Source organism: Saccopteryx bilineata, chromosome 4, assembly GCF_036850765.1.
Source record: "Saccopteryx bilineata isolate mSacBil1 chromosome 4, mSacBil1_pri_phased_curated, whole genome shotgun sequence".
NCBI lineage: Eukaryota > Metazoa > Chordata > Mammalia > Chiroptera > Emballonuridae > Saccopteryx > Saccopteryx bilineata.
Window position 1 is genome coordinate 4,920,578 of NC_089493.1, and position 24,315 is coordinate 4,944,892.

Here is a 24,315-nt window from a genome sequence, read left to right on the forward strand (position 1 = left end):
AAAGGACAATGAAGAAATACCATGAACAACTCTATGCCCCAAAATTTCATGATCCCACATGAAATGGACCAAATCCTTGAAAGACACAATCTGCTGAAACACATAGAAGAATGAATATGGCTAGGTCTACCTCTGTTCAAGAAACATCCCAAAGACAATAAATGTAATATACTATTTTACTAAAATAGAGGGTAAAAAACCACATGATCATCTCAATAGATACATCTCAAAAGAGAATTTCAAAAACAAAACAAAAACAAATACTCTTCTATAAACCCTTGTCATGTTTCACACAATGAGTTTGAAATATTAGAGAACTTTCTCAAGCTAATAAAGAACATCTATGAAAACCCTATACCTCACATAATGCTTAAGGGTGAAAGACGGGAAGTTTTCTCCATAAAGTCAGGAACAAGACAAGGACACTCCACTTCCAAGCAACATTGTCCTGGAAGGTGTCAGCCAGGGAAATTAAGCAAGAGGAAGAAATGAAGACACTTAGATTGTAAAGAAAGAAAGAAAACTGCATGTACAAATGACATGACCCCGTTCATAGAAACTCCTAAGGTACACACACCCACTTCCACACACTTAGACTAAATGAGTTCAGCAAGGTTGCAGGATACAAAAACCAATCTGCAAAAATTCAAAAACAGAATTTTTTTTTGTTACCATGGAACAAACCGAAAATGAAATTGAGGAGGCGATTTCATCTGCAAAAGAGGATAAACTACTTAGGAAGACATTTAACAAAAGAAATCGAAGGTTTATAAACATACGCTGAGAACTACAACACATCGTGGAAAGGAATTTAAAAAGTCTTAAATAAATGGAGAGACAGACACCCCGTGTCCGCCAATTGGAAGCATCGATATTGTTAAGATGGTACTGCTCCTCAAATTGAGACAGAGTCACAGAAATGTCTATCAAAATCTTGGCTTTTTTCAGACATGACACGCTGATCCTAAAAAAACCTCAGGTGGAAATTCAAAAGCCTAGAATAACCCAAGCAATCTTGAAAGAAAAAAAAAAAAAGTCAAAGGTCTCACACTCCCTGATTTCAAATCTTACTACAAAGTTCTAAATTTTGTAGTAATCAGGAGTGTGGTACTGATACAGGACTAGGAAGACAGATCAATAACAATAGATCTGAGAGTCCAGAAATGAACCCTTACGGATACACTTATGACTTTTCAGAAGGGTGCCCCCAAAAAGTCCGTGGTCAGAGAATAATCTCTCAACAAATAGTGCTGACAGAACTAGATGTTCACTTGCAAAAACACGACGTTGGAACCCCACCTCACATTATATCCAATATTAGTTTAAAGAGATCTAAGATCTAAATTTTAAGATGATCTAAAGTTATGAAACTCTTGGAGGAAAACAGATTTCTGACCCTAGAATTAGATCATGGTTTCTTAGCATTTTATTTTATTTTTTAATCTTTTATTTTTTTAAAATTTTTTTATCACATTTACTGGGGTGACATTGGTTAATTACATAGGTTTTAGGTGTACAATTCTATAATACATCATCTGTATATTGTCTTATGTGTTCACCACCCCAGCTATGACATCATAAGCACCAAAAACCAACGGAGAAGTCGATGAATTGGGCTCCATCCAAATTAAAAATAGTTGTGCTTCAAAGGACACAGTCAAGAAAGTGAGAGGAAACCCATCACGTGGGAGGAAGTATTGGCAAATCACCTATCTGATAAGTTTTCAGCGTCCAGAATATATAAAGAACTCCCACTACTGAATAATTAAAGAACAAATAACCCAATTTAAAAATGTGCTAATGACTTGAGTAGAGATTTCTCCGGGAAGATTTACAAATGGCTGACAAGGATGCCCACTGTCATTGATCATTAGGGAAATGCACATCAAAACCACAGCGAGAGGCCACTTCCGCATACGCCAACATTGTGGGTTCGATCCCCAGTCAGGGCACATAGAAGAACCAACCTACGAATGCATTTAAGTAAGCAGAACAACGAATGAATGTTTCTCTCTCTCAAAGCATCAACCAATAAATAAAAACAAAAGATGAAAAGGAAAGGAAACAGGCAACGCTAGTGTTAGTGAGGCTGTGGAGAAATTGCCCCCTCGTCCGCAGCTGGCAGGGGGCGGCACCTGGCATGGCCGCCTGGATTTAAACGGGGCGATTTCACTCCTGGGTGCATGCCTGAGAGAACTGAGGACACACAGTCACACAAAAGCGTGTACTCCAATATTCACAGCCGCGTGATTCGTCCCAGCCGGACGTGGAGACAGCCCGGGCGCCCCGCCCCCGCCACCAGGCCCCGATGTGTGCGCGGCCTCCGCGGGAGTGTGCCCTATCCGCTCCAACACGTGTGCTTCTTGCTTCTCTTCTGACTGGGCAACCACCCAGCCTGACCCTGTGGTCCTCCGGGATGCAACGCAGAGGGAGTGGGGACACCCTCTAAAGCAGGGGTCCCCAAACTTTTTACACAGAGGGCCAGTTCACTGTCCCTCAGACCGTTGGAGGGCCGGACTATAAAAAAACCTATGAACAAATCCCTATGCACACTGCACATATCTTATTTTAAAGTAAAAAAACAAAACGGAAACAAATACAATATTTAAAATAAAGAACAAGTAAATTTCAATCAACAAACTGACCAGTATTTCAGTGAGAACTATGCTCCTCTCACTGACCACCAATGAAACAGGTGCCCCTTCCGGAAGTGCGGCGGGGGGCCGGATAAATGGCCTCAGGGGGCCACATGAAGTCCGCGGGCCATAGTTTGGGGACCCCTGCTCTAAAGCCAAGCGCTATGCTGGCTGGAAAGGCCGGGGGTCGCCCGACAGGCTCTGGGGCTGGGAGTCTGGGTGGCAGCCTGGCCTAGTCACCCTGTCCACTCCTGTCAACCTGCTCAGTCTCTCCCACCTGAAATTTCAGGGGCCCTTTCTCCCTGCAGATGTGAATACGGCCCTAGAGACCCAGACAAGCCCACCTAGCCAGCCCACGGTCAGCCAGCTCTGAGGACATTCTGTCTCTGCCACCAGTCTGCAGATGCACGCTGGGTACCCCCTCCGAGCCACGTCCCCCGGCCGCCAAGGGCCGGCCTACAGGAGCCTGGCCCTGCTTAGACAGTAGGGCAAAGAAGTCTGGAGTCGTCAGAGGTACGGGAGGAGCTCAGGGGACCCTTGGAGGAGGGGATTCAGAGTCAGTTATGAGGTCACATCTCACTGGTCTGTGAGAGGAGAGACAGAAGTTACCTCAGGAACAAAGTGTGCTTGTGTGTGCCCATGAACAAGTGTTCTAGGCAGAGTGAGGAGCCAGCCCGGGAGCTTGGCCTTGGACTAGCTGTGGCCCACAGAAGGGCCGACAGGGACTGCTGCCTGGACCCTCAGACACAGTGCCTATAACACACGAAATCAAGCTGCCCCGGAGGACAGTGACTTCCCGGTGTCGGGACCAGACAGTGCAAGTCCGATTGACGTGCAGTGCAGTAGTAGTGAGAGGGAGCCCAGATCACTGTGGTGCAAAGCTGTCAGTGTGCCCAGGGTGGTGGTGGGCCGGTCAGTGAGGGGGGCCGGAGCCCTGAGTTCCCGGCAGGCCCCCTACCTTCCCCAGCAGCTGGTGCCTGGGGGTCACCTGGGCTGTCTGAGGCCAGGAGACAGGGCTGCGGCCAACTCCACAGACGGGCACTTTCTCTGTCTTCTGGCCCCTCCCTCTGCTCTCACGGAGAGGAGCACACAGCACTGACGGGGAGGGGGGGGGGCACTCCGGCCAGTCCACATCCCCACACTGGCGCTGGCTCAAACGCGGGGGGCCGTGGGTCTGTGTTACCAGGGCTCCTGGGGCAGCCCCTCCCCAAGTTCCCCCAGACCTCCAGCCTTCCTAAGACAGCTCCAGGCAGGGGCAGGTTGTGGTCATCAGACAAATAGCCCCAAAGAGGTCCCTCCCCTCACTCCTGGCACCTGTGCCTATGTTACCTGCTGTGGGGAAGGGGCCGGCGGAGTACTGGAGGGTCTTGGGGTAGGAAGTTGACCCTGGAGACTCCGGGTGGGCCCGTGTCCCCGCCGGGGTCCTTACCAGTGAAGGGGTAGGCGAGGCCGTCAGGGTTCGAGCGGTGAGGCCGGAGAGAGGTTGACCTGCCAGAGGAGGGACTTTGAGCCACGGTGAGCAGGGGCCGCCGGATTCGGGCAGAGGCCGCACGGCTTCCCCCGAGCTCCAGAAAGAAGCAGCCAGGCCAAAGGCTGGACGCCCGCTCGGGGAGACCCGGTTCAGACTGCTGACCTCCCGCACGGCAGGGCCACGAACCTGCCCTGCCGTCAGGTGCCGGGAGCGCGGGGCTGTCGACAGCCCCATGAGGAGCTGAACCGCAGACCGACCCGCGCGCCGGCCCAGGAAGCCATGGGCGGAGGCAGGACTGCCCGGGGAGGCACCGAGACCAGGCCTGGGAGACCGGTCACTCCCTCCCCGCCCAGCTCCCATGGGGGCTCTGAGGGGAAGTGGCCATCAGTCACCATCACCAGGGCCGGAGCTGGTCACACACTCAGCCCCTGGCAGCCTGCCAGCTTCTCCAGCCCAGGCCCTGGGGGGGGGGTGTGGGGGGTGGCCGAGCCCTGCCCTGACCACTCACCCACACATCTTCCCTGTCTGGGCTCCTCGGAAGGCTTGACTGTCGCCTAAGAAGCAGCCACACTCTCGCCGTCCTCCAGGCTCTGGAGGACAAGGAGCTGCCCGCGTCCCCAGGAAAGCCACGCTGGGTGTGGCCAGCCCCGAGGCCCAGATGGCAGGAGCCATGGCAGGACGTAAGGGGACAGGGAGGAGGAGGCATTGCCGGCTCAGCCCAGCGTGCACTTATTATGCTCCTGCTGTGTATGCCGCCTGGGCTGAGCACCACTGGGGGTCCAGAAAGAAACTCTCCAGCTAGGGGTGGAGAGGCCAGCAGGCAAAGAGGACCAGCGCGGGGCAGGCAGGGTGGGCACGTGAGAGGCCCCCGATCAGGGGCAGGTGAGTGCCCAGGAGCCTGCGGAGGTGGTCACGGGCCTCCCCCGGGAGACAGATGGGCAGGGGAGTGGGGCCCAGCTGGCCCAGTCCGGCCCGAGCAGAGGACGCAGGTGGACGACGGCTGAGGGGAAGCTGGCTGGACCGGAGGCTGAGCCGTGGGGAGGGTCCTGCGAGCCAGGGCCTGGCCATGGGGGCGGAACGTCCAGCCCAGGTCTGTGGGCTTGTCTCCCAGTCCCCCCGAATGCCAGGTGGGTTCTAGAGGGTGCTCTGAATAGACACGGCTTGGGCAGGCGTGGGCCTGGAGACAAAGCCCAGGAGGAGGCCTGGGTGCTCGAGGCTGTGGGATGGAGACGTGTGTGTTTGTGGGGGGCCCGCTTTTCCCCGCAAAGGTGAGGGTGCCACTTGGTGAGATAAAGCCAGGTCCAGCCCCCCAGTCCCTGGCCCACTTCGTCCTGCTGCCCCACTGGCTTGAGCCCCCCATGCCCGACCCAGCCAGGCCTCTGCTCTGCACCCCCGTGCTTCTTGGGGGGGTGTCTTCCTCTGAAGAGTCTCTGCCCGCTCATCTTCCCCGGGCCCTGGGCTCACAGATTTCATTACCTCTAATGAGCCCGTCGGAGGCCAGGCCAGGCAATTAGGAGTGTGCCAGGCCTTCCCGTAAGCGCTCCTCGGAGCCGGGCAGGCATGCGACCGCCTCGGAAAGAGAGGGCGAAATCCGGGAATTAATGAGGACGGGAAAATTAATCACAGGTTGCCTGGCTGTGCTGTGTCCCAGGAGGCGTTCTGCAGGTTCGGAGCGCAGAGACTCAGCTGGGGGGGGGGGGTGCGGGGGCCCGGAGGAGCCATCTGGACTCCAGGATAATGCCCCAAACACACACAGAGTCTTCCGGGCCCCTCCCGGCACGGTGGCGGGGGGGGGGGGGGGGGGGGGGAGGCAGCCTGGGGCAGAGCTGGAACAAGAGCAGGAGCCTCGAGGACTGAGGCTGAGTTCCCGCCCTGCCCTGTGCTGGGTGACCTGGGGCAGGTGCTTGACCTCTCTGTGCTCCAGAGCCAGCCACCCCTTATAGGAAGGTGAGAACCTGGTGTGGCAGTCACTGATCAGCTGTGCTCAGACCCACCCACCCCACAGCAGGTCATTGGAGGCAGGACCCTGTTCCCTCCCCAGGAGCTCACCTGCCTGTCGGCCCCCACCCCGCCTAGAGGATTAGGAAGGAACCCACATGATGCCAGCCCAGGGCAGCGTCCTGGCTGTACGGCTGGACAGACGGGGCCGGACTCTGTGTTCCTGGGCTTCCAGGGCTGCCCTGCCGGCAGGGACCACACCGCCTCTCCCAGAATCACCTCTCAGGAAAGGGAGGGGCTGAGGAGGGGAGGGAGGGCCGCAGACAGGTGGGGGCCCAGGACCTGTGCACAGGCCCACAGGTGGGATCGGGCAGGGAGGTCTGCTTGTCTGGTTTGGCAGTGCTACCGGGAGGGGCATAAGGAGACCGACAGTGAGGAGTCGAAGTCGGGCCAACAAGGGTGGGCGCTGGACGTCAGGCCGGACATGTGGCCCTGTGTCCCGCGGGTGTGCAGGGAGGCCCGGGCCTCCCCCCTTGATCTCGGCCCTGGCTTGTGGTCTGCCCCGGGGCTCACAGGGCGGGGTGGGGGGTGGGGGAGGCATCAAGTTTGTGTTTGAGACATTGTCCACAGGCAGCAACGAACAAGTCAGCACATCCCACAGTGGCGGCCGGGGTCCTTTTTATGAGGACTAAGAAAATACGTGTTGTCGATCCCTTTCCAAGGAAATAAGTTTACATGAAAAAACTTGGCCTCCCAGCCTCCCTCTCCTTGTAACTGTGTTTACTGTTGTGTGCAGCCAGTGCACAAGAATGGAGCGGCTCTGGTTCACAGGGGAGTGGGTGGGCACAGGTGGTGCAGGTGGGCACAGGTGGACAAAGGTGGGTATGGGTGGGTGCAGGGGGGCACAGGTGGACAAAGGTGGGTATGGGTGGGTGCAGGGGGGTGCAGGTGGACAAAGGTGGGTATGGGTGGGTGCAGGGGGGCGCAGGTGGACAAAGGTGGGTATGGGTGGGTGCAGGGGGGTGCAGGTGGACAAAGGTGGGTATGGGTGGGTGCAGGGGGGCGCAGGTGGACAAAGGTGGGTATGGGTGGGTGCAGGGGGGCGCAGGTGGACAAAGGTGGATATGGGTGGGTGCAGGGGGGCGCAGGTGGGTGCAGGGGGCTCCGGTGGGCACAGATGGTGCAGGTGGGTACAGGTGGGGGTGGGTGAGCACAGGTGGTTGCGAGTGGATGCAGATGGGTACGGGTGGGTGCAGGGGGGCACAGGTTGGTGCAGAAGGTTCAGGTGGGCACAGGTGGTACATGTGGATGCAGGGGCAGAGGTGCGTGCAGGGGGCACAGGTGGTGCAGGTGGGTACAGGGGGGCACAGGTTGGTGCAGAAGGTTCAGGTGGGCACAGGTGGTGCAGGTGGATGCAGGGGCAGAGGTGCGTGCAGGGGGCACAGGTGGGCGCAGGTGGGTGGAGGAAAGCACAGGTTGGCTCAGCTCAGAGGGGACCTGGGTCAGGTCTGGGCACTTGCCTCGGAGGGAGATGGAGAGGGTGCAGGAGGCCGGTCAGTCCAGGCAGGTGGGGGAAAGTGGAGAGGGACTGGGGGCAGCTCTGGGGGAGCAGACAGGCTGCCAGCCAGGCCCCAGCGGCGCAGTGGGGACCCAGCTGCGACCCCAGACGCCACGCTGCCCGCCTCCAGCAGCAACAGGAGCTCCCAGAGGCGGTGGGCCGAGCTAGCTCAGGAGCCGCACCCTGGTCTCCAGAAGGTTCCACCTAGCTCCTCTCCCGAGCTTCCTCTACTCGGCCTCCCCTGACACTCAGTTCCCACCGTGTCCTCCCTTCAGGAAGCCTTCCTGAGACCCCAGCTGGGTTGCCCCCTGGCCCGCTGTGATTCCTTATAGCACAGATTTGCCCGCCTGCCTCCCCCACATCCACCTACCAGCCCCCCCCCCCCCACCAGATCAGTCCCGCTCATCTCCCGGACCCAGGGCCCAGCTCACGGCCGGCCAGGGTAGGTGGGGCAGCCCGTGGACAAACAGGCCCTTCAGAGCCCGCTCTCACACCCGGCCCGGCCCGGCCCAGTGGACTGGCCGACTGCGGTTTGGGCCAGGCCTCTCTGCCTTCAGAAGCGGGGTGGGCAGACTGGAGAGGAAGGGTGCCCGTGTGCAGGCTCACCGAGCACGCCTGCTGGCAGTGCCTCGTGGAGGTCTTCCTGCCCCTTTCATAGAGAAGTGTTGTGTGGCATTGCTGTTCCTCCTCGTTACCCAGGAAGGTCGGGGGCCCGGGCCGTCGGCGTTTCCGGGCGAGCGGGTCTGACCTTTAGCTGGCGATGGAGGCCTGGGCTGTCGCTGGCAGCCGGCCAGGCGACCCTGCCACAGCTGGCTGGGCCCTTCCGCTGGGGCCTTCGGCTCCTTGATGGCCTTGGGGACGGCCAGACTCAGTTTCCCCGTCTTTGTAATGAGTTAAGTTGGACCCAGCGAGCGGGGTAGGGGACACTCTGGGCTCCAGTTCCTGAACGTGTGCAGGAAGGCACAGTGAGGTCCGAGATGTCTCCCGGCACAGGGTGAGCAGGGGTCTGCGCCTCTTGCCCCGACCACAGGCAGCCCAGCCACGAAGCCGTCACCGTGTCACCGTGCTTTAGGCCCCTGGGAGGCAGACAGCACAGGAGACCCCCATGCAGAGACGGGCCATAGCTCACCCAAGATGAGTTTGTCTCCTATCTCCTATCCACAAGGAGTGAACACCCTTTCTCTCAGTAAGCCCCAACCTGAGACGCTGGCCGCTGAAACGAGTAGGAGGCAGAGAAGTGGGGGCTTTGTGTACTTGGAGCCGCAGGACACACAGGAGCTCCCAGCAGCACGTGGGACCACCTGGCGGGGCCCGCGCTGTCCTTGCGTGAAGAATGGGCACTACGACCGCGTCCCTGCTGGGGACGGTACCATGGAGGCTCGGGAGGCGAACCGCCCTGAGGTTTCCCAGGCGAGCTCCGGGGCAGCTGGGCTTCGGGGCCGGCACCACGCCCTCTGTCCCCTTCACCTTTTCTGCCACCGTTGCTGGAAAGTGGACCTCTCAGGGGAGGCGGGAGATCCGACTCACAGCCCCAAGTCCTGTGTCCATGCTGGATGCTGAGGGCAGCCGGGCAGGGCAGGGGGTCCGCGCGGGGGGCTGGGCTTGGTGACCGGTGGAAAGCTGGGTGGAGCCCCACCTGTCCCCGTGAGAAACGTGGTGACTTGCAGGCTACCGTCAGCACGAATGAGAGAAAACCCGACCAGCTCAAGAAACACCCTTTGTATAGAAACCTCTTTGGAAACGTCAACGGGAAACCGGAGCTGCCAGGGGCCTGGACCAGGCCTGCTTGTTTCTTGTCAGCTCCTCGGCCCAGTGATTGGAGAGCAGCCACCCAAGATCCACTTTAGAGACACTCGTCTCTGCGAGGAGAAGGCAGAACTCTCCAGAGGAGCATGGGGGGCGGGGGGGGGGGTGGAGAAGGACACGGAACCCCCTCTGACACGCCAGGTTTACACTCGGACACGAGAGGCACATGTCGGGAAGACACGTCAGACGTTCTGGTCTCCGGCTTGCAGAGGAGCGGTGAGGAGGGGAGATGACAGCCTGCCTGGGCCCGGGGGGGGGGGGGGTGGCTCCTGTCAGAAGGGCCTGGGGCCCGACGGGCATGACACCAGAGCAGGGATCTGTTAAAGGACTGGGGGTGACACCAGAGCAGGGATCTGTTAAAGGACTGGGGGTGACACCAGAGCAGGGATCTGTTAAAGGACTGGGGGTGACACCAGAGCAGGGATCTGTTAAAGGACTGGGGTGTTCACCCTGAAGACAGCAAGACCAGCGTGTATAGCAGGGGTCCCCAAACTTTTTACACAGGGGGCCAGTTCACTGTCCCTCAGACCGTTGGCGGCCGGACTATAAAAAAAAACTATGAACAAATCCCCATGCACACTGCACATATCTTATTTAAAGTAAAAAAACAAAAACAAAATGGGAACAAATACAATATTTAAAATAAAGAACAAGTAAATTTAAATCAACAAACTGACCAGTATTTCAATGGGAACTATGGAACTGCTTTTGGCTAATGAGATGGTCAATGTCCGGTTCCATATTTGTCACTGCTAGCCGTAACAAGTGATATGACGCGTGCATCTCGCATCACTGGAAGTAGTACTGTACGTGAGTGACGCCATGCTTTGCAGTGCTGCCACATACAGTACTCCAGGAGCACAGGATGTAGATATTGACCACCAATGAAAGAGGTGCCCCTTCTGGAAGTGCTGCAGGGGCCGGATAAATGGCCTCAGGGGGCCGCATGCGGCCCGCGGGCCGTAGTTTGGGGACCCCTGGTGTATAGAGGACAGGGGCAGAGATGGGGACGGCCCTCTCACATCTGCAGAGCTCCAGAGGCAGGAGCCAGAGAAGGTTCTGGAATTCGAGGGTGTCTCCTGTGTGCCCAGCATGGAGCCCCTTTGAGCTCACACCGCGTCATCGTGTTGTTCCTCACCTTCCCGTGAGGAGACATGGACCCGTGAACGAGGGTCCTCCGTGGGCTCCGCCCTGCGCCCCGCCTCTCTGCCGCAGCTGAGGACCACCTGCCCCCCCCCCCCGAAGCAGCAGCGGGGCGCCCACACAGCTCCGGCCACCCTGGGAGCGAGCAGGGGCATGGGCCCCTGGGCACACGCGATGCCGTCTTCGGGAGGGTTCCCTCTGGGGTTCCTGTACTTTCTATCGGCTCCCTGTCACCAGCCGCCCCAGTGAGCACTTAGCCATCGGCCCGCGGCCGCCATCTGCAGAGGCTCCTCTGTGCGATCCTGGACGGCAGAGCACGTGCTTAGGGCCCGGAAAGCGGGTTCCCACTTCGCCTCCAGAAGTGTCTCATCCTCAGAGCCCGCCGGGCGGAGAGTCCTCCCTGTCCCAGAGGCTCTCCTGTCCTGCCGGGCGGTGAAGGGGAGTTTCGGGCGGGACTGACATTAGAGTCCTGGCAGCTCATGTATCCACAGTGTCGGCCCAAGGCCGGGCTGGGCCGCTCAGCTCAGCCTGGCCACGGGCCACCTGGGGGAGGGGAGACTCTGAGGGACCTCTGAGACCCCCAGAGTCCATGAGCTTCAGACAGGAGCCCCTCGCAGGGGCTTCACGGGGATGGAGGTGCCCCGTGTCTCAGGCTCTCAACCCCCGCCGTGGCGGCTGGCTCGCTGATTGGCACTCAGGGCTCTCCTGTTATCAGGCAGATGTGATCGTTCCCGCCTGCCCCAGACACCCGGGGCGTTTCGGAGTCGGATGCCACGCTGACTGTCAGGGCTCCGTGGCAGGGGGCGGGCGCATGGCGGGAGCTCTAATGTGGCCACCGGATGCCGAGGAGAGGTGCGGGCGCAGGTAACGGGCGCCCCGCCGGCCGCGTGGCCCGGTGCTGCGAGCGCTCATTATGCCCCAGACTCCTAACGAGCCTCTTGGGGCTCTTCCCGCACGAGGCCCCTGCGTTCCTCTGCTTCAGGGAAAGCGGGATGGAAGAATCACCGGCCTGTCTGCTGCAAGACGAAGAGTCCCAGCAAACATGGCTTCTGTCTGGGTGACCAGAGGTGCCCACGCACAAAACCCCGGCACGCTGGGCGTGGGGCGGCTGGCCGGGCAGCACCCGTTCCCCCGACGGAGGGCCTCTCGGGACCCAGGCTTGTATTCAGTGAGCCCGGCAGGCTGGGCGTGGGGCGGCCGGCCGGGCAGCGCCCGTTCCCCCGACGGAGGGCCTCTCAGGACCCAGGCTTGTATTCAGTGAGCCCGGCCCGATGAGACCTCTGTGAGGATGCAACGAGAAACGGAGCCAAGGACGGTCCGTAGGCTCGGAAGTGGCCCCAGAAGGATGTGGTGATTCCCAAGGCGCAAGGTCCCATCTACAAGCTCCGCTCTCCCGGCACGTGGTCTGGGTGAGCTCGGGAACAAGAGCTGTGACGTTCCCACGTAGAAACTGCAGAACGTTTGTACGGAGACAACCCCCGGGGTTCTTTGTCCTGACAGCCTGGGCAGCCTGTTGAACAGGTGAGACAGGCAGACCACCTAGCTTGCTGGTGATCACCTAGTTGACCAGGATGAGAATCCAGGCTGGTGTGACCCCCACACCCTCCCACTGCGCCCCACAGCCTCTCTGGAGACCAGAACATTCCTGAGGTGACCCCTCCATTGCACACAGAGGCTTTTGGAAATATGATAAAAACTAGATCCCGTCCCCAGAAAACTGTGCACGCCAGCACTCGGCTGTCTGTGATCGGCAGTGTGTCTGTGCAGACAGAACAGGGACCCCACACTCCTCCTCCAGGGGACAGACACCTCCTGGCCTGGGGCAGCGGGACATAGGGACAGGTCCTGTGAGGCGAGCTCTTCCCACCGCGTGCGCCAGGCTCTGAGGATGGGGTAGGGTGAATGGCCGGTGGTGCCCAGAGAAGTCTCTGGTCCCTGCAAAGTCTGCCTCGTCCTCCTTGCTTTGAACGTATCTCTGGGCATCTTGGAACAGCCTGGGCTGGCCAGGGTTCTTGTTGGAGCAGTCAGTGTCTTCCACAGAACCATCTGGAGGGTGGATGGATTGAGGCCCCCTGCTAAATGCCTGGGCCATGCCCCTTCCTTTCCGGGGTCTCAGCACAGGCGGACAAAGCTGGAGCCGGCTGCAGCCTGGCAGAAAAGGGGGGTGCGGACATTCACCCCATCCCTTCCTTGTAAAGAGTGGCCTCACGTAGACACCGCTGCCAGGAAGAGCCCTCGATTTTAGTGACTTTGTTCAGAAGCACAGGTCAAATGTGGGCTGTCCTGTGGCTTCGATGTTGAGGCTGTGAGGCCAAGGTCCACACCAAGAGCCTCCCTAAGGCTCCATATCCAGCGTGTCTGTGACAATCCGGGCACCGCAAGCGATGGCTCCTTTATCTGAGCCTCTCCAACCGCCTGCCGAGACGCTGTTAGAATGTTGTAATTACTGCCACCATTTTGCAGGTGAGGAAACTGAGGCTCAGAGGGACTCATGACCTTTCTGAAACTGATAGACAGAAAAGCTGAGCTGAACTTGAACATACTTAGTGTCGGGTCAAAGCCTGTCCTGTGTACGATGCTGTCCCAAACTGTCAGCAGTGCGTGGGAAGCCTGGTACCCAAGACAGCGGCATGGAGAGGAGGGAGAGATCAGCCCCTATGGGCTTCGGTCCCTCCCCTTCACTCCCTGTCTCTGGGGGCTCTGGGGGGCCCTGCAGGGTGCTCACAAGAAGCCCTATGCCTCCTACCTCAAGTCATGAGTGGCCCAGCCATGGCCTCTGCTGCTCGAAGCGCCCAGCGCAGAGGAGCACCCTGGCTATTCATCCATCCATCCACCAATCCATTCATCTATCCATCTATCCATCCATCCACCAATCCATCAATCCATCCATCCATCCACCAATCCATCCATCTATCCATCTATTCATCCATCCACCAATCCATCAATCCATCCATCCATCCACCAATCCATCCATCTATCTATCTATCCATCCATCCACCAATCCACCAATCCATCCATCCATCCACCATTCCATCCATCATCCATCCATTATCTGTCCATCCATCCATCCATCCATTCATCCATGCATTCATCCATCCAACAATCCATCCATCCATCCATCCACCCATCTATCCATCCTTCCATCCACCAATCCATTCATCCATCCTTCCATCCACCCATCCATCCATCCACCTAGCCATCCATCATCCATCCATCCATTCATCCACCTATTCATCCACCAATCCATCCATCATCCATCCATCCATCCAACAATCCATCCATCTATCCATCCATCCACCAATCCATCCATCCATTTATTCATCCATCCATCATCCATCCATCCATTCATCCTTCCATCCACCAATCCATCCATCCATCCATCCATCCATCATCCATCCATCCACCAATCCATTCATTCATCCATCATCTGTCCATTTATCCATGCATCCATCCATCTACCAATCCATCCATTCATCCATCCATCCATCCATCCATCCATCCAACAATCAATCCATCCATCCACCCACCCATCTATCCATCCTTCCATCCACCAATCCACCCATCCATCCATCCATGTATCCATCCATTTATTCATCCATCCATCATCCATCCATCCATTCATCCATCTATCACCAATCCATCCATCCATGCATCCATCCATCCACCAATCCATCCATTCATCTATCCATCCACCCATCCACCAATCCATCCATCTATCCATCCATCCATCCACCAATTCATCCATCCATCCATCCATCCACCAATCCATTCATCCATCCATCGATCCACCAATCCACCTATCCATCCATCTATCCATCCATCCATCTATTCTCCATTTATTGACTTATCCAACACCAGGGGTAAATTAGAAGTGATTTATGCCTAGGGCTGGGCTTCCTTGAGTCATCTGAAGGTTGGGGAAGACCTGCATTGACTGGACCTTCCCATCCTGGGGCCTGACCTTGAGGTTCAGGCATAGTCAAACTTCTTTGGCACACTAACATCCCAGCAACCCACAGCGCTACTTCCCCGTGGGCCCCTGGGATGTTGCGCTTGTAAACGGCAGCACGCATCGGGAGCTGCTGGCCCTTAGCAGCTCTCCGTGGGCTTGAGGCCAGGGTCGCCCAGCGCTGACCCACCGATGCTCACTGCAGGCGGTGCTTCCCCTAGGCTGCCTGTCTTCACCAGGAGAGGGCCAGAGGCCCCAGTGTGGGAGCACACCGGCCCGAAGGGGGACTACTTGTCACAGGGTGCTCCTGCCGGCAGCTGCTGTGGAAGGAAAGACTCAGGTACACGCAGAGGGGCTTGGGGGCAAAACGGCCCTTTGTCCCTCATCCCCACGGCTCGCTGCTTCGGAAGACAGCTGTGGACGATCAGCCGCCCGTGCAGCTCTCTGCACAGGAGCAGTGACAAGACCCAGCTTTCCCAGGACCCCAGAGTGTCAGCTGACCCAGGTCAAGCATGTGTTGTCGGGTGTTGGGGACATGCGCTCACATCTCCCTCCCGAGCTGCCATCAGGGCTCCCCCTGCCCGCCTGCCCCCCGCCCGTCAGCCCAGAAACGGGGCCTTCCGGGAGAATGCGGTCTGGCGTCAGGAGGAATGCATCTTGCAGGGAGCAGGAGGCATCCCATTTTTTCATTACAGTTCATTAAATCTAGACACAGGGACGTTTGTGGCAGAAGAACGCTGAGTGATTGGTAATAACCGATGACAAAGGAACACGAGTCGTTTTCAAGGGACGTGCCAGTGAGGTCGTGTCCCACACCCTGGAGGCTGCTTTGTCCACCTGACTCTCTTCCTGGAGCCTTCTTCTTGAGGAGATGGCCCAGACCACTTTATTGTTTACTGAAAAGAGTGTTCTTTGTCGCGGTTCCTGTGGCCCCCAGAGTGGGCGAGCCGGGAGGCCAGTGTGAACACTGTCCCCCGGCTCCAGGAGGCTCGTTTCAGTGGCCGGGCTGGTCCACCTCGGCGGGCGTGGGGCTGACTCGGTGTGTTCACCAGCTGAGTGCAGAACTACCAGCACCACCTCCCAGCCCCTGAAGACCCAGAGCAGAGAGCTTCTTCTCCAGGGAATGATCCCTACACCTTCTTGGCTTGCCTTGACCCTGTGCCAGAAATGACCGTCCCTTTTCCAGGTCCCTGGGGCCTCCCTCCTGCTAGCCACTCTCAGGTGAGTCAACACCTGGGCAGGAACTGGACCTTACCCCGCTCCCTGTAGCACCAAGCACGGGAGCCCTTTGGGACGGGACAGGTGTCTCATGAGCATCCAGCCTGTTGTCTGCTTTGATTTGGTTGCTCAGCCGGTGGCCAGAGGACAGGCCCACAGAGATCGTCTCCGGCTTTTCGTGAGGAATGCAGGGTCCCCTGGGCAGCCATGGGGACGTGAGGTCTTTCCGTAAAATCACAGAAAGGAATTGTGGATCTGGGACTGGGTCCGAGGTTATAGCGTGGGTCCTGGCCCGAGGTGTGGCCTCCAGGCCACCTTGCCCTGCTCTGTCCAGCAGTTTCCTCGGTCACTTGGGGGCAGAGGGTAGACAGCACCCAGAGCCAGAAAGGAATCTCACCTCACGGGTGATTGGCCAGCTGTGTACGGGCGGAGCGGTGGTCTTAGCAGGTCTAAATCTGTGTGTGTACGTCAGGGATCTCCGTCTCAATAAGCTGAGTGAGGGCCGCCCTCACTGCACAGGATGAGGGGAAAGTCTGTTCTAGAAGGAGTGGTTGCTTCTTTCTGGGCCATCTGCTCCAACCCAACACCAGGATGGATGACCCTATAGAAGCTGCCCACCCACAGGCCACCCTGCTTCTGGGCACAGTCATATCCTACTTAGTCGCTTGGGAATGGTTTCACTTTGTAGTGAAGTAATTTTTAATAAGTTCATTTAAAAAAAAACAAACAACAAAAGCAAATGGGGCAACCACATGGCCATGTTGTTTCCAGGGAGGGGCTGGCCAGGGATGAGCACGTCCTGTCCAGGTCTGGTCACGACACCCTCTTGGGCCCCCGGTACTTTCAAAGCATCTCCGGCTAACACTGTCACAGAGTCCATTGAGCCAAACTTGCCAAGTCTAGGGTCTGTCTGCTTTCTGTCTGTAGATCGATACATCCATCGATCTACCCATTCATCAATCTCTCTATTTATCATCCATCCACTCACCTATCCATCTTTCTATCCATCCATGCATCCATGCATCCGTCCTTCCATCCTTTCATCCATCCCATCCTTGGCCCTGATGCTGTCATAGCTCTGGTTTTCTATCTAGTCTGAGCCCAGAGCTCTCACCACTCCCCGTCGCTGCCTCTCAAATCCAGCTTCCTCCTCCCGAACCGAGGCCCTTCCTGAGGACCCTTGGGAAGGCGCTTTCTGCTGCTCTTTTTAAAAGACACTTTCCAGGAGAGCTTTATACGAGGCTCTCTGTGGGGTGTGTTCTTTCTGCCTCCTCCCGGGCCCTCCCATGCTCCCGAGGGGCCCGGGAGGTGGAAGCGGAGTGGTTATCCTCTTCTGTTTGGCTCCCAGGAGGTGGAAGCGGAGTGGTTATCCTCTTCTGTTTGGCTCCCAGGAGGTGGAAGCGGAGTGGTTATCCTCTTCTGTTTGGCTCCCAGGAGGTGGAAGCGGAGTGGTTATCCTCTTCTGTCTGGCCCCCGAGAGGAAGCCGAACGCAGAACGCCCCTTGTCCTCTGGCCCCATCATAGCGACAACAGCTCTCGGAGGTCTGTAGTGCTGGGTCTCAGATGCGTCCTCGCTCCGCAAACGACTCTTACCGAGGAGGACAAACTTAAGTGAAGAAATGTGCAAAACAACCCGAGCTGAGTGGAGTGTTTCTTTTCATTTTTCTTTCCTCCGGTTCAGCGGTGCCTGAGATCGAGGTTCTTTTCAATGTGTCAGGCTTTCAAAAAAAAAAAAAAAAAAAAAAAAAATATTAAAATGCACCAGATGATTACATAAAGCCGTTTCAGACTTAATTTAGCAAACTGTAACATTTTTATCATTTTTATAAAGCCCTTTTTAATGAAAACCATCTGCAAGGAGACCAAATATCAAGGCTGAAATCATGTTTCCCCTCTCTTTGTCATCCCCGAAGATGTTGTTTCCAGATTTTACAGAAATAATAAATTTCACTTAGAAGTTGGGGCCTCCGCGGTGGTGCCCCCCCCGTCTCCGCATTTTCCAGTTCACAGCACAAGGAGCTAATCCGCTGTCGTTCTTCACGGCCCCCCCAGCTCCTTACCACAGGGCCGTCCCCCCCTGGCCTCTGTGTAGAGGCCGTCCTTGTAGCCACATGCGGCCCACTGTGCTTACTTTACCAGAGCCTGGCCAACGTGGTCCTAGGAAGCATCCGCATGTTTTCTCGGTGAGCGAGGTTCTTCTCGTCCTGTTGCTCCTGATTGCCCAGGTCACCTCCGTTGGTGGCGGGTCCCACAGGTGGCCTCCCGGTTAGCCGAGTGTTGGACGGGAGGTATCCCGCTTGGATTGGCATTACCCAGCTGGCGGGTATCCAGGCCTGCCCTGGACACCTCTCCAGGGACAGCTCATTATCAGAGGGGAGACTTCCAGCCCCAGATACTGTGACCAGGTAGAGCGACCATCACACTCCCTCCAGAGGGATGTCTCAGATCCTCCGGCCTGGCTGGGGGGCTGCCCCCTGGCCTGGGGCCTGGCTGTTTGTTGGAAGCAGAGGCAGCCGGAGCTTGAGGAGCCCCCGTGAGGTGGGCCAGGCTCGGAGGTCTCAGCTGGTGAGGCTGTGACGGGCACAGTTCCAGTCGGAGTTAAGCCTGTTTGAGCCATGATCCTGGGGGTGGGGCGGGTCACTCACCTGGACTGGCCCCTCTGGTTTCCGAAGACTGACCACAGAAGTCAGGCGGGGCCGCCGGGCCAGGGAGCCCTCCAGAGGCTCCTCTGGGGGGCAGGGGGATGCTGCTAACTCCGGATCTCTGGAGAGTTAAGCTGCATGTCCACTGGGAGCTGAGAGAGACCACGGCCCGGAAAGGGTACCGGTCCAGTGAACCCAAAGCAAACTCCTCGACAGTATGCAGACTTTAGGGGACAGTTCTCTTCTGTCCAGTAGTCCAGCTCCGACTGGATTCTGACAGCAATTTCCAGATGCCCTCTCTGAGGACGGGTGGGGGGGGAGAGGGCTGCCGTGGCCAAGACTGACCAGAGGCGGGGTTCTGCTCTGGGCCCATCTCCCAGGCGCTGCTGGGCCCGAGATGGCTGACAGCAATCTCCAGATGCCCTCTCTGAGGATGGGGAGGGGAGGGTTGCCGTGGCCAAGACTGACCAGAGGCCGGGCTCTGCTCTGGGCCATCGCCCAGGTGCTGCTGGGCCCGAGATGGCTGTGCACCGAGTCCTCAGCCCGCAGGTGCAGTTCTCAGCCCACATCAAGTGCCATGCTTTTCTCGAGCGCCACAAGGAGGGTGAGCACCACCCCAGGCCGCCGGGGAATGGGGGCTTTCCTGGATGCGGGGCCCTCCGAGCTGACACCGGGAATGCTCTGGGCAGACCGAGATGAGCTCGTCACTCATTCTGGGAGGCAGGCAGTGTTTCTGTCACCTCCTTTGGTGGCAAGTCACCTTCTGTTTGGGGTCCAAGTGGAACAGGTCTCTCCTCCACCATATTGCAGGAGCAAGGCCACCAGAGCACTTCCTGTGCAACACCATTCAGCGTCCCCAGCTGCGTCCCGGTGCCAGGGACGTGCTCCCGCCCCCTGCCCCCCAGGGTTCGGCAGAGCAGCACCTTCTTGCCCGCGGTCCGGTTCAGTCCTCCACACCCGGGGGCCTGATCCCATCGGTCACTGGCCTTCTTCCCCAGAGGCCTACTGTCTCAACCAACACGGGAAAAGACAGAGCCAGAGAGGGACGAGCCCGTACCAGGGTCACTCACCAAGTTAGTGACATACTGGGGACGAGACAGTCCCCAGCCAGGCCTCTGACCCTGCAGCCCAGGGCCTTCCCCACCCCACCCCGGGCCCAGGCCCGGCCCGGCCAGCGTCCCCACACACTCTTCCAAGGAGTTAGGCCAACCAGCAGTTCAGCTGAGGTCGCCAGGACTCCGTGCCCCTCCTGCCACATCCCGGCCCTGCGCGCCCAGCAATGCCGACGCCCCCACCGGCCCCGCCGCCAAACTAGCAAGCTTCCGAACCCCGTGCTGGGAGGAACAAAGGTCCAATTCAGCCTCCCGGGTGGGAAAGGGATCTCATTAAGGCCTTGGCAGCCCGACGTGGGGGCTGAGGTATTGTTTTTAATGGAAAAACAAGAATTTGCTGTTATGTGTTAGATTAAGGCTTTATCCAAGGGAATTAATCGTATTGCTACCAGCCTTCGCTCGCATGCCCTTTGACCCCACATCCTGGGAGAAGGCACCACCAGGGCTGCGAAATTGGTTCATTTCTCTTTCTGGTCTCTAATGAAGCCTCAGACAGCCGGCGCACGGCGCCTCCTCCCCGGGGTGGCTGTGAATTACTCTCACCTGCACCCGCGACAGTCTCTGAGCAATCACCAGCCGTCCCCCGCTCTGCCCGCTAATCCGCCAGCGCGCGCACCGCCAGCCAGATCCATCACCCAGAAACACAGCTCTGGTCACAAAGGGCCGTCACTCGGAGGCCCCCCGGGCCGGCCCACCGCCTCCAGAATAATGTGCAAACTCTCCCGTCCCCTGAGCTCAAGTTTCAACAAATTGTAACTTTTTTATTGGAGTATAATACGCAGGCAGAAAAGCCCACAGATCATAGGAACGATATTAGATTTTCAGAAGGTGAGAGGCGCACCCTTGTACGTCAGCCTCCTCCAGATAAAGAAACACAATCTTGCCAGCACCCCAGACACCTCCCAGCACACCTTCTTCAGGTCAGCAGCCCTCAGGGCCCAGGGGGTGGTCATTATCCTCCTCTCCACACATTTTTTTAAAACTGGTTATTGAGTTTTATACAGGACATCATACATCATATTGTGTACTTTCTTGTGTTCTGTTCAACAAGCTTTGAAACTGTTACACACACTGGGGACCAGAGAACTCCCCTCCTCCCGCCCCCGCACAGGAGCAATAGCTCAAATCCTTGACAATCAGATTTGAGACCTCCCTCATCCAGGAAGCCTCTCTGGATTTCCTGCCTCCTGAGAGCTGTCCCAGGATGAAAACTCCAGGGCCAATGTGAACTTCCAGTTAGAAAAGGAGCTGTTAGGCCCTGGCCGGTTGGCTCAGCGGTAGAGCGTCAGCCTGGTGTGTGGGGGACCCGGGTTCGATTCCTGACCAGGGCACATAGGAGAAGCGCTCATTTGCTTCTCCACCCCCCCTCCTTCCTCTCTGTCTCTCTCTTCCCCTCCTGCAGCCGAGGCTCCATTGGAGCAAAGATGGCCCGGGCGCTGGGGATGGCTCCTTGGCCTCTGCCCCAGGCACTAGAGTGGCTCTGGTCGCGGCAGAGCAACGCCCCGGAGGGGCAGAGCATCGCCCCCTGGTGGGCAGAGCATCGCCCCTGGTGGGCGTGCTGGGTGGATCCCGGTCGGGCGCATGCGGGAGTCTGTCTGACTGTCTCTCCCCATTTCCAGTTTCAGAAAAAAACAAAAAAAAAAAAAAAAAAAAGAAAAAGAAAATAAAAAAAGAAAAAGAAAACAAAAGAAAAGGAGCTGTTAAAGGGTGGGGAACTACCGCAGATCCCCGGCTGCGGTCCTGCCACATGGGGAAGTTTGTGGGGCAAGTCCTTAAATGAATGATGCTTGCCACTAAACTGCTGAGTTCCCGTCTCAGGTGGGAGTTTGCCTGCCGTTGTCATCATAGATTTCATTTGGCGAGTAAGTCTGTTGGGAAAGGGAGTAAACAGAGAGAAGGGAGGACGGGTGAAGCGAAGGCGGCTCAGTCGTTTGAGTGCCTACTATGTGCCAACCCCATCTACTATGTGCTAACTGTTGGCTGGTGGCAGCTGGTGTCTGGTGTCACTTTTACGTGATAAAAAGTCCTTTGGATTCTGAGAGGGGAAGGCCAAGGGTGGGTGGCGGCCAGTAGGACAGCTTCCTCCCACTTCCCCCTCCCGCACCCCACCAGCGGCCCTCATACACTTTCCAGCTGATTTCACTGTCACTCACAATGGACTCGAACTCTAGGAATAGCCTGGGGCACACGGGATGAGGTGGTAGAGGGGGGAGTGAAGGTCGCCCTGATCTAAGTTACAGAGGTCACTGGAATCCCATAGGCAGCCGGGTGACTGAGCCCAGTCCCCCCACTGTAAGCGAGGATATGGAGCCCCGCAAGGGAAGGGCGTGGCCTGAGCCCATGGCAGAGTCTCTACAGAGTAACAAACGGGCCAGGGCTGGCACCCCAAAACCTGGTGTCCTAACCTGAGGACCTCACGCCACCAGCCCTCACTAAGTCTGGAGACCAGAGCCACCCTGCAGTGGCCCCCAGCCTCCTGCACAGAAGAGGGATCTGGGAAGCAGGTGGCCCGTGTCTGCACCCCACGTCTGAGGTCGAGAGGTGTTCCCACTTCCTGTTCGTCCCCTCTGGGCCCCAGTTCTGGGCACCGTGTTCTGGAGAGAGGACAATGTGGCATCGCCAGGTAAGATAGAGGACACCAGTTAAACCGAATACCAGATAACCAGCACGTGGTTGATTGGTAACAGTGTGTTCCTGCGACACTTGGGACACACACTTGTACAGCGGTCCTCCCTTATCTGAGGTTTTGCTTTCCATGGTTTCAATTACGCGTGGCCAGCTTCGGTCTGAAAAGATTACATGGAAAATTCCAGAAACCAACAGCTGGTAAGTTCTCCATGGCACGCTGTCTGAGCAGCATGCTGAGGTCTCGAGTGCATCCTGTCCTGTCTGGCCCGTGACGCGGACCGTCCTGTGTCCAGAGTGTCCGTCTCACCTATCTCATCATGCAGACCTGTCATCTCACATTGTCACCAGGGTGGGGGGCCACTCAGTAGGACACGCTGAGAGAGAGAGAGGAATGCCACACTCACATAACATTACAGTGTGTTGTTGTCCTTGTTCTGTTTCAGGTATTGTTCTAATCTCTTACTGTGCTGAATTTACAACTTAAACTTCATCATAGGTACGTATGCGCAGGAGAAACTATATTCTCTTTAGGAGTTGGTATTATCTGACAGGTTCAGGCATCCTATGCCTCGTAGATAAGGGGGGAATGTTGTACTAAAAAAGTATCCTTTGTTCATTTGAAATTCCAATTTAATGTGGTGTTCTTTTGTTTGCTAAATCTAGCAAACAAAATCTATTGTTTGCTAAATCTCTGAGGGGGACCGTGGGCTCTACATGGGGAAGATGTGAGGTGAGCCTCTGGCTTAGGGCCACATCACATGCTTCCTTTCTTGGGCGGGGTACAGGGACACAGCTGGGAAGAACCAGAGCCTGATACTAACCCCCCCCCTCACCCCACTTCCATCTGGACCTGGGTTGCAACCCACTTCGCTCTCCAGCCTGGGCCTGTGAGCCAGGAACAAAGTGCACAGTCCTGAGGGCAAGTGAATTAGACTATAAGAGGTAGTGAGCACCCCGTCACAGCAGGAGTACCAGTCCTGGCACTTAGCAGGAGTATCGGACAGAGCTGAGGATGTGACCATGGGAGAAGAGAGGCGTTCAGACCCCACTCAGCTGGACAAAGGGACGAGAGAAGTCATCGGGCCTCGCCGGCTGAGGGACGCTGTCCGAGCAGATCCTGAGCACTGGGCGGCTGGGTGGGGCAGGGGCTCGTGCGGGAGCTGGAGGGGACCCTGTGCAGGAACTGGGGGGGACAGTGATGAAAGGGTGTATGAGTTTACCATTGCTGCTGTAACAAATGACCCCACACTTACCGGCTTGAGACAATACACATTTCTTTGTTCGCTCGCAGTTCTGGATGTCAGAAATCCAGGTCGTGCTGCATCGTGGTGCTCCCCCCCCCCCCCCCGGCACGTCTTCTCTAACTTGGACCCTCCTGCTCCTCTTCCTCCTTTATCAGGACCCTGTGATGACACTGGCCCATCCAGATATCCAAGACCATCTCCCCCACTGGAGATCCTTCACGTAATCCCATCGACAGAGTCCCCTTATCTTGGAAGGGGACACACCCACAAGCTCCAGGGCTTAGGATGTGGACATCTTCGGGGCCATTCTGCTGACCACGGAGGGGCCCGTGCTTTTTTTCACTAGAGGCAGCTGTTGAGTGAGGCATCTCCCATTGGAGATGGTCTTGAAACCTAGTCTCAGGGACTCTACCTGAGACACAGATGAGCCCCTGGTGGGTTTTAAGTCTGGACCTTTCCCAGGGCCCCAGACCTCATCTCTGGGTAGAACCAGCCTCAGGCCCTGCTGGTCAGAAAAGGCGTAGGGAGGGGGACAGCGGAGGCGGTGGCTGCGCTGGGCCAGTCGGACATGGTGAGGACCACTACACAGGAGTTGAAGAGTGTCCACTTCCCTGCGCAGACGCACTTGGGGACCTTGCGGGTTTGAGGCTGAGCAGCACGGTCGGTCAGAGCGTGCCCTTCTAGCTGGTCCCTGGAGGACGTCCCATGCAGGTACTAGTGAGAAGGACAAGTCGAGAGGACACCAAGGCTGGGTGTCACGCCCTGGAGCCCCACTGGGCCGGAGGGCGGTTCTGGGTTCCAGACACCCGGAGGAGGGAAGCCAGAGAGCCCTCGCGCCAAGGGGGCACTTGAGCCGGGCGGTGAAGGGTGAGGAGGAGTTGAAGAGTGGGAGAGGTGGAGAAATCAGTGCCACACGAACATCTGTATCCCTGAGGACTAGGGGCTGGCAAACGGCAGTCCAGTGGCCAAA